Source organism: Aristolochia californica, unplaced genomic scaffold, assembly GCF_029961685.1.
Source record: "Aristolochia californica isolate CCGP_79_NKW_82.1479 unplaced genomic scaffold, dmAriCali1.0.hap1 SCAF_5, whole genome shotgun sequence".
Taxonomy (NCBI): domain Eukaryota; kingdom Viridiplantae; phylum Streptophyta; class Magnoliopsida; order Piperales; family Aristolochiaceae; genus Aristolochia; species Aristolochia californica.
In genome coordinates this window covers 36,787,558-36,798,982 of record NW_027182214.1, presented here as the reverse complement: position 1 = coordinate 36,798,982, position 11,425 = coordinate 36,787,558, and positions in this window count along the sequence as shown.

Here is an 11,425-nt window from a genome sequence, read left to right as displayed (position 1 = left end):
TATTTTTTGCATATATAAACTCCAAAATTTTCATTTGGTTTTGATATGTTTGCCTTATCTTTTTGTTCACGAGATAAAGGGAAAAAGTGAAAACTCAAGTTTTGTTTAAAGAAAAAAGTATACATCTCAAATGGAAATGCACAAATGTATAGAGAGATAATTCATAAAAGTGTCTGTAATTTTTAGGGATTGTAAACTCCTTATATTTTTTAATTGAGCAAATATCCCACTGCACGTTGACTTGAGAATTAATATTTTTAGCTACTTCAAATTTTTGGATCATTAGGTCATTTACATCTTCAACTTGTTTCAGGCATGTATATCCATATTTGAAACATGTTAGAATCAATTAGAAATCTCTTTCTAATAAAATTCCTTCAAGCTATTTGGGGTTGTACTAGTGGAATTTTCCAAACATGGATAACAAAGCTTTTGTGTTCATTATTAGTGCGTGAAATAATTTTCTTCACTCACATTTATTATAGTTTTCAAATTTTTTGCATATATAAACTCTAAAATTTTCATTTTTATGTGATGTATTTGCCTTATCTTTTATTTTACGATAAAAATGGGACAGTGAAAATTGGTGTTTGGATTTAAAAAAAAAAATTGAACATCCAAAATGGAAATGCAGAAATGCTGAGAGATAATTCCAAAAAGTATTTGGGGTTTTTAAATATTTTAACTCTTTTAATATTTTATATATTAGGTTTTGCAATCATCGAAAAAAGGAGGGGGGTGGCATTTTTAACTGAGTGTTGAGTCCCAAACCATAAGTCATTTCTAACAAAAATTATAGCCGTTACACATCATTAATCGATCAAAATATTTACGATGATCTGTGATTGTTAGGTCCACTTTATGTAAATAGGCAAAAAGTGAGTTGTTTGGCTCTGGTAAATATCCCAACGCACGTTAATTTGAGAATATAATTTTTTCTTCTCCTTAAAATTTTTGGATCATTAGGTCATTTGCATCTTCAATATGTTTTAGGCATGCATATCCATATTTAAAACATGTTTGGACGAATTAGAAATCCCTTTCTCATAAAACTCAACAAAGCTATTAGGGGTTGTACTTGTGGAATTTCCCGAACATGGGTAAAAAATTTTGGTGTTCATTTTTAGTGCATGAAATAATTTTCTTCACTTAAATTTATTATACTTTTCAATTTTTTGCATACATAAACTCTTAAATTTTCATTTTGTTGTGATTTATTTGCCTTATCTTTTTGTTTACGAAAAAAATGGGAGAGTGAAAACTCAAGTTTGGATTTGAAAAAAAACTGAACATCCAAAATGGAAATGCACAAATGCTGAAAGAGATAATTCCAAAAATTATCTGTGATTTTTAAGGATTGTAAACACTTTTTATTTTTTTTATATATTTGGCTTTGCAATTATCGGAAAAAGGGGGGCGAGGCATTTTTAACTAAGTGTTGACTCCCGAACCACAAGTCATTTCTAACAATAATTATAGCCATTCCACATCATTAATCGATCAAAACCTTTTTGATGATCTATGGTTGTTAGGTCCAGTTTTTGTAAATAGGCAAAAACTGGGTTGTTTGGCTCCCGTAAATATCCCACCGCACGTTAACCTGAGAATTAATTTTTTCTACACCTTGAAATTTTTGGATCATTAGGTCAATTGCATATTCAACATGTTTCAGGCATGCATATCCATATTTAAAATATGTTAGTATCCATTAGAAATCTCTTTCTTATACAATTCCACCAAGCTATTAGGGGTTGTACTAGTGAAATTTCCGAAACATTGATCACAAAACTTTGGTGTTCATTTTTGGTGCATGATATAATTTTCTTCACTTAACATTTATTATTGTTTTCAATTTTTTGCAAACATAAAAAACTCTAAAATTTTCATTTTGTTGTGATATATTTGCCTTATCTTTTTATTTACTAGAAAAATGGGTGAGTGAAAACTCAAGTTTGGATTTGAAAAAAAATTGAACATCCAAAATGGAAATGAACAAATGCTGAGAGAGATAATCCCAAAAAGTATATGTGATTTTTAAGGATTGTAAACTCTTTTAGTTTTTTATATATTATATTTTTCAATCATCGAAAAAGGGGAGGTGTGGCATTTCTAACTGAGTGTTGACCCCTGAACCATAAGTCATTTCTAACAAAAATTATAGCCATTATACATCACTAATCGATCAAAACATTTCGATGATCTATGATCATTAGGTCTGCTTTATGTAAATAGGCAAAAAGTGGGTTGGTTGGCTATGGTAAATATCCCACCGCACGTTAACTTGAGAATTTAATTTTTTCTACTCCTTGAAATTTTTGGATCATTAGGACATTTGCATCTTCAAACTGTTTCAGGCATACAAATCCATATTTAAAACATGTTTGGATCAATTTGAAATCTCTTTCTTACAATATTCCACCAAGCTATTAGGGGTTGTACTAGTGGAATTTCCCAAACATGGATAACAAAACTTTGGTGTTCATTTTTATTTTGTGAAATAATTTTCTTCACTTACATTTATTATAGTTTTCAATTTTAGCATACATAAATTCTAAAATTTTCATTTTGTAGTAATCTATTTGCCTTATCTTTTTGTTTATGAGAAAAATGGGAGAATGAAAACTCAAGTTTGGATTTGAAAAAAATTGAACATCCAAAATGGAAATATACAAATGCTGAGAGAGGAAATTCCAAAAAGTATTTGTGATTTGTATGGATTGTAAACTCTTTTAGTTTTTTATATGTTATGTTTTGCAATCATTGAAAGGGGGGGGGGGGGGGGGGGCTAGGCATTTTTAACTGAGTGTTGACTCCCAAACCATAAGTCATTTCTAACATTGATGATGATCTGTGATTGTTAGGTCAGCTTTTTGTAAATTGGCAAAAACTAAGTTGTTTGGCTTTGATAAATATCCCACCGCACGTTAACTTGAGAATTATTTTTTTCAACTCCTTGAAATTTTTGGATCATTAGGTCATTTGCATCTTCAACATGTTTCAGGCATACATATCCATATTTAAAACATGTTAGGATCAATTAGAAATCTCTTTCTTATAATATTCCACCAAGTTATTAGGGGTTGTACTAGTGGAATTTTCCAAATGTGTATAAAAAAAATTTGGTGTTTATTTTTAGTGCGTTAAATAATTTTCTTCGCTAAAATTTACTGTGGTTTTCAATTTTTTGCATACATAAACTCTAAAATTTTTATTTTGTTGTGATCTTTTTGCCTTATCTTTTTGTTTACGAGAAAAATGGGAGAGTGAAAACTCATGTTTGGATTTGAACATCAAAAATTGAAATGCACAAATGCTGAGAGAGATAATTCCAAAAAGTAATTGTGATTTTTAAGGATTGTAAACTCTTTCAATTTTTATATATTAGGTTTTGCAATCATAGAAAACGTTGGGGCGAGACATTTCTAACTGAGTGTTGTCTCACAAACCATTAGTCATTTCTGACATAAATTAAAGTTGTTACACTTCATTAATCGATCAAAATATTTACGATGATCTATGATTCTTAAGTTCGCTTTTTGTAAATAGCCAAAAAGTGGGTTGTTTGGCTCAGGTAAATATCCCACCGCACGTTAACTTGAGAATTTAATTTTTTCTAGTCCTTGAAATTTTGGATCATTAGGTCATTTGCATCTTCAACATGTTTCGGGCATGCATATCCATATTTAAAACATGTTTGGATCAATTAGAAATCTCTTTCATATTAAATTCCACCAAGCTATTAGGGGTTGTACTAGTGGAATTTCCAAAACATGGATAACAAAACTTTGGTGTTCATTTTTATTGCGTGAAATAATTTTCTTCACTTAAATTTATTATAGTTTTCAATTTTTTGCATACATGAAATCTAATATTTTCATTTTGTTGAGATCTATTTGCCTTATATTTTAGTTTATGAGAAAAATGGGTGAGTGAAAACTCAAGTTTGGATTTAAAAAAAATTGAATATCCAAAAGGGAAATGGACAAATGCTAAGAGAGATAATTTAAAAAAGTATCTATGATTTTTAAGGATTGTAAACTCTTTTATTTTCTTATATATTAGGTTTTTCAATCAACGGAAAAGGGGGGGCGAGGCATTTTTAACTGAGTGTTGAGTCCCGAACAAAAGTCATTTCTAACAAAAATTATAGCCATTACACATCATTAAACGATCAAAACATTTAAGATGACCTATGATGGTTAGGTCCGCCTTTTGTAAATAGACAAAAACTGGGTTGTTTGGCTCGGGTAAATATCCCACCGCACTTTAACTTGAGAATTAAATTTTTTCAACACCAAGAAAATTTTGGATCATTAGGTCATTTGCATCTTCAACATGTTTCAGGCATGCATATCTATATTTAAAAAAATTTAGGATCAATTAGAAATCTCTTTCTTATAAAATTCCACAAAGCTATTAGGGGTTGCACAAGTAGAATTTGCCAAACATGGATAACAAAACTTTGGTGTTCATTTTTCGTGCATGAAATAATTTTCTTCACTTACATTTATAATAGCTTTCAATTTTTTGCATACATAAACTCTAAAATTTTCATTTTATTGTGATCGATTTGCCTTTTCTTTTTGCTTACTAGAAAAATGGGAGAGTGAAAACTCAAGTTTGGATTTGAAAAAAAATCGAACATCGAAAAAGGTAATGCACAAATGCTGAGAGAGATAATTCCTAAGAGTATCTATGATTTTTAAGGATTGTAAACTCTTTTAGTTTTTTATATATTAGGTTTTCTTATCATCAGAAAAGGAGGGGCGAGGCATTTACATCTGAGTGTTGACTCCCAAACCATAAGTCATTTCTAACAAAAATTATAGTCGTTACACATCATTAATCAATCAAAACATTTACGATGATCTGTGATTGTTAGGTCCACTTTTTGTAAATAGGCAAAAACTGGGTTGTTTGGCTCTGGTAAATATCCCACTGCATGTTAACTTGAGAATTAAATTTTTTCTACACCTTGAAATTTTGGGATCATTACCTCATTTGTATCTTCAACATGTTTCAGTTATGCATATCCATATTTTAAACATTTTAGGATCAATTAGAAATTTTTTTCTTATAAAATTCCACTAAGCTATTCGGGGTTGTACAAGTGGAATTTTCCTAACTCTGGTGGATAACAAAACTTTGGTGTTCATTTTTAGTGCGTGAAATAATTTTCTTCACTTACATTTATTGTAGTTTTTATTTTTTTGCATACATAAACTCTAAAATTTTCATTTTGTTGAGATTTATTTGCCTTATCTTTTTGTTTACGAGAAAAAATGAGAGTGAAAACTCAAGTATGGATTTGAAAAAAAATTGAAAATCCAAAATGGAAATGCACAAATGCTGAGAGAGATAATTATAAATAGTATCTGTGATTTTTAAGGATTGTTAACTCTTCTAGTTTTTTATATGTTAGGTTTTGCAATCATCGAAAAAGGGGGAGGCAAGGCATTTTTATCTGCGTGTTGACTCCCATACCATAAGTCATTTCTAAAAATAATTATAGCCATTACACATCATTAATCGATCAAAACATTTACGATGATCTATGATTGTTAGGTCAACTTCTTGTAAATAGGCAAAAACTGGGTTCTTTGGCTCTGGAAAATATCCCACCGCACGTTAACTAGAGAATTAATTTTTTCTACTCCTGGAAATTTTTTTATCATTTGGTCATTTGCATCTTCACACATGTTTTAGGCTTGCATATCCATATTTAAAACATGTTAGGATCAATTAGAAATTTCTTACTTATAAAAATCCACCAAGCAATTAGGGGTTGTAGTTGAGGAATTTCCCAAACATGGATAACAAAACTTTGGTGTTCATTTTTAGCCTGTGAAATAATTTTCTTCATTTATATTTATTATATTTTTCAATTTTTTGCATACTTAAACTATAAAATCTTCATTTTGTTGTGATCTATATACCTTATCTTTTTTTTACGAGAAAAAATGGGAGTGTGAAAACTCAAGTTTGGATTTGAAAAAAAAAATATAACATCCAAAATAGAAATGCACAAATGGTGAGAGAGATAATTCCAAAAAGTATCTGTGATTTTTAAGGATTGTAAACTCTTTCAGTTTTTTATATATTAGGTTTTGCAATCATCGAAAAAGGGGGGACGAGGCATTTTTAACTGAGTGTTGTCTTTCGAACCATAAGTCATTTCTAACAAAACTTATAGCCGTTACACATCATTAATCGATCAAAACATTTACGATGATCTATGATGGTTAGGTCCGCTTTTTGTAAATAGGCAAAAACTGGGTTGTTTGGCTCTGGTAAATATCCCACCTCACATTAACTTGAGAATTAAATTTTTTCAACACCATGAAGTTTTTGGATCATTAGGTCATTTGCATCTTCAACATGTTTCAGGCATGCATAGCCATATTTAAAACTTTAGTGTTCATTTTTAGTGCGTGAAATAATTTTCTTCACTTACATTTATAATAGCTTTCAATTTTGTGCATACTTAACTCTAAAATTTTCATTCTATTGTGACCGATTTGCCTTTTCTTTTTGCTTACGAGAAAACTGGGAGAGTGAAAAGTCAAGTTTGGATTTGGAAACAAATCGAGCATCCAAAAAGGTAATGCACAAATGTTGAGAGAGATAATTTCAAAAAGTATCTGTGATTTTTAAGGATTATAAACTCTTTTAGTTTTTGATATATTAGGTTTATCAATCATCGGAAAAGGAGGGGCGAGGCATTTGTAAGTTAGTGTTGACTCCCAAACCATAAGTCATTTCTAGCAAAAATTATAGCCATTACACATCATTAATCGATCAAAACATTTATGATGATCTGTGATTTTTAGGTCCACTTTTTGTACATAGGCAAAAACTGGGTTGTTAGGCTCTGGTATATCTCACCACATGTTAACTTGAGAATTAAATTTTTTCTACACAATGAAATTTTGAGATCATTAGCTCATTGCATCTTCAACATGTTTCAGGTATGCATACATAAACTTTAAAATTTTCATTTTGTTGTGATCTATTTGCCTTATCTTTTTGCTTACGAAAAAAATGGAAGTGTGAAAATTCAAGTTTGGATTTGAAAAAAACTATAACATCCAAACTAGAAATGCACAAATACGCAGAGAGATAATTCCAAAAATAATCTGTGATTTTTAAGGATTATGAACTCTTTTAGTTTTTTATAAGTTAGGTTTTGCAATCATCGAAAAAAGGGGGATGAGGAATTTTTAACTGAGTGTTAACTCCCGAACCATAAGTCATTTCTAAAAAAAATTATAGCCGTTACACATCTTTAATCGATCACAATATTTACGATGATCTGTGATGGTTAGGTCCACTTTTTGTAAATAGGCAAAAACAGGGTTGTTTGGCTCTGGTAAATATCCCACCGCACGTTAACTTGAACATTAAATTTTTTCAACATCATGTAATTTTTGGATCATTAGGTCATTTGCATCTTCAACATGTTTCAGGCTTGCATATCCATATTTAAAACATTTTAGGAGCAATTAGAAATCTCTTTCTGATAAAATTCCACAAAGCTATTAGAGGTTGTAGTAGTGGAATTTGCCAAACATAGATAACAAAACTTTGGTGTTCATTTTTAGTGCGTGAAATAATTTTCTTCACTTATTTTATAATAGCTTTCAATTTTTGGCATACATAAACTCTAAAATTTTCATTTTATTGTGATCGATTTACCTTTTTTTATTGCTGACGAGAAAAATGGGAGAGTGAAAACTCAAATTTGGATTTGAAACCAAATCGAACATACAAAATGGTAATGCACAAATGCTGAGAGAGATAATTCCAAAAGAGTATCTATGATTTATAAGGATTGTAAACTCTTTTAGTTTTTTATATATTAGGTTTTGCAATCATCGGAAAAGAAGGGGCGAGGCATTTGTAAATGAGTGTTGACTCCCAAACCATAATTTATTTCTAACAAAAATTTTAGCCGTTACACATCATTAATCGATCAAAACATTTAGGTCCGCTTTTTGTAAATAGGCAAAAACTAGGTTGTTTGGCTCTGGTAAATATCCCACCGCATGTTAACTTGAGAATTAAAGTTTTTCTACACCTTGAAATTTTGGGATCATTAGCTCATTTGCATCTTCAACATGTTTCAGGTATGCATATACATATTTAAAACATTTTAGGATCAATTAGAAATATCTTTCTTATAAAATTCCAATAAGCTATTCAGGGTTGTACTAGTGGAATTTCCCAAACTTTGGTGGATAACAAAACTTTGGTGTTCATTTTTTGTGCATAAAATAATTTTCTTCACTTACATTTACTGTAGTTTTCAATTTTTTGCATACATAGACTCTAAAATTTTCATTTTTTTGTGATCTATTTGCCTTATCTTTTTGTTTACAAGAAAAATGAGAGAGTGAAAAATCAAGTTTGGATTTGAAAAAAAATTGAACATCCAAAATGGAAATGCACAAATGCTGAGAGAGATAATTCCAAATAGTATATGTGATTTTTAAGGATTGTAAACTCTTTTAGTTTTTTATATATTAGGTTTTGAAATCATCGCAAAGGGGGAGGCGAGGCATTTTTATTTGTGTATTGACTCGCATACCATAAGTCATTTCTAACAAAAATTATAACCATTACACATCATTAATCGATCAAAACATTTACGATGATCTATGATTGTTAGGCTAGCTTTTAGTAAATAGGCAAAAACTAGGTTGTTTGGCTCTGAAAAATATCCCACCGCATGTTAACTTCATAATTAATTTTTTCTACTCGAAAATTTTTGATCATTAGGACATTTGCATCTTCAACATGTTTTAGGCATGCATATCCATATTTGAAACTTGCTAGGATCAGTTATAAATCTCTTACTTAGAAAAATCCACCAAGCAATTAGGGGTTGTACTAGAGGAATTTCCCAAAAAGGGATAAAAAAACTTTGGTGTTCATTTTTAGTCCGTGAAATAATTTTCTTCACTTACATTTATTATAGTTTTCAATTTTTAGCAAACATAAAATCTAAAATTTTCATTTTGTTGTGATCAATTTGCCTTATCTTTTTGTTTACGAGAAAAATGGGAGAGTGAAAACTCAAGTTTGGATTTAAAAAAAATATAACATCCAAAATAGAAATTCACAAATGCTGAGAGAAATAATTCCAAAAAGTATCAGTGATTTTTAAGGATTGTAAACTCTTTTAGTTTTTTTATATATTAGGCTTTGCAATCATCGGAAAAGGGGGGACGAGGCATTTTTAACTAAGTGTTGACTCCGGAACCATAAGTCATTTCTAACAAAAATTATAGCGGTTACACATTATTAATCAATCAAACCATTTACGATGATCTATGATGGTTAGGTCCGCTTTTTGTAAATAGGCAAAAACTTGGTTGTTTGGCTCTGGTAAATATCCCACCGCATGTTAACATGAGAATTAAATTTTTCGTCACCATGAAATTTTTGAATCATTAGGTCATTTGCATCTTCAACATGTTTCAGGCAAGCATATCCATATTTAAAATATTTTAGGGTCAATTAGAAATCTCTTTCTTATAAAATTCCACAAAGCTATTAGGGGTTGTACTAGTGGAATTTGGCAAACATGGACAACAAAACTTTGGTGTTCATTTGTAGTGCGTGAAATAATTTTCTTCACTGACATTTATAATAGCTTTCAATATTTTGCATACATAAACTGTAAAATTTTCATTTTATTGTGATCGATTTGCCTTTTCTTTTTGCTTACGAGAAAAATAGGAGAGACAAAACTGAAGTTTGGATTTGAAAACAAATCGAACATCCAAAATGGTAATGCACAAATGCTGAGAGAGATAATTCCTAAAAGTATATGTGACTTTTAAGGATTGTAAACTCTTTTAGTTTTTTATATATTAGGTTTTGCAGTCATCGAAAAAGGAGGGGTGAGGCATTTGTAGCTGAGTGTTGCCTCCAAAACCATAAGTAAATTCTAAAAAGATTTACAGCCGTTACACATCATTAATCGATCAAAATATTTAAGATGATCTGTGATTGTTAGGTCCGCTTTTTGTAAATAGGCAACAACAGGGTTGTTTGGCTCTGGTAAATATCCCCCCACATGTTAACATGAGAATTAAATTTTTTCAACACCTTGAAATTTTGGGATCATTAGCTCATTTGCATCTTCAACATGTTTCAGGTATGCATATCCATATTTAAAATTTTTAGGATCAATTAGAAATCTCTTTTTTATAAAACTCCACTAAGCTATTCAGGGTTGTACAAGTGGAATTTCCCAAACTTTGGTGGATAAAAGAACTTTGATGTTCATTTTTAGTGCGTGAAATAATTTTCTTCACTTACATTTATTGTAGTTTTCAATTTTTTGTATACATAAACTCTAAAATTTTCATTTTGTTGTGATTTATTTGCCTTATCTTTTTGTTTATGAGAAAAATGGGAGAGTGAAAACTCAAGTTTGGATTTGAAAAAAAATTGAACATCCAAAATGGAAATGCACAAATGCTGAGAGAGATAATTACAAATAGTATCTTTGATGTTTAAGGATTTTAAACTCTTTTATTTTTTTATATATTAGGTTTTAAATTCATCGAAAAAGGGGGAGGCGAGGCATTTTTATGTGAGTGTTCACTCCCATACCATAAGTCATTTCTAACAAAAATTATAGCCATTAAACATAATTAATCGATCAAAACATTTACAATGATCTATGATTGTAAGGTCAACTTTTTTTTAAATAGGCAAAAACTGGGTTGTTTGGCTCTGGTAAATATCCCACCGCACGTTTACTAGAGAATTAATTTTTTCTACTCCTTGAAATTTTTTGATCATTAGATCATTTGTATCTTCAACTTGTTTCAGGCATGCATATCCATACTTAAAATATGCTAGGATCAATTAGAAATCTATTACTTATAAAAATCAACCAAGCAATTAGGGTTGTACTAGAGGAATTTCCCAAACTTGGATAACAAAACTTTGGTGTTCATTTTTAGTCCATGAAATAATTTTCTACACTTATATTTATTATAGTTTTCAAGTTTTTCCATACATAAAATCTAAAATTTTAATTTTTTTGTGATCTATTTGCCTTATCTTTTTGTTGACGAGAAAAATGGGGACAGAAAACTCAAGTTTGGATTTGAAAAAAAATGAACATGCAAAATAGAAATGGACAAATGCTGAAAGAAATAATTCCAAAATGTATCAGTGATTTTTATGGATTGTAAAAATTTTTAGTTTTTTATATATTAGGTTTTGCAATACTCAGAAAAAAGGGGACGAGGCTTTTGTAACCGAGTGTTGACTCCCGAACCATAAGTCATTTCTAACAAAAATTATAGGCTCTACACATCATGAATCGATCAAAACATTTATGATGATCTATGATGGTTAGGTCCGCTCTTTATAAATAGGCAAAAACTGGTTAGTTTGGCTCTGG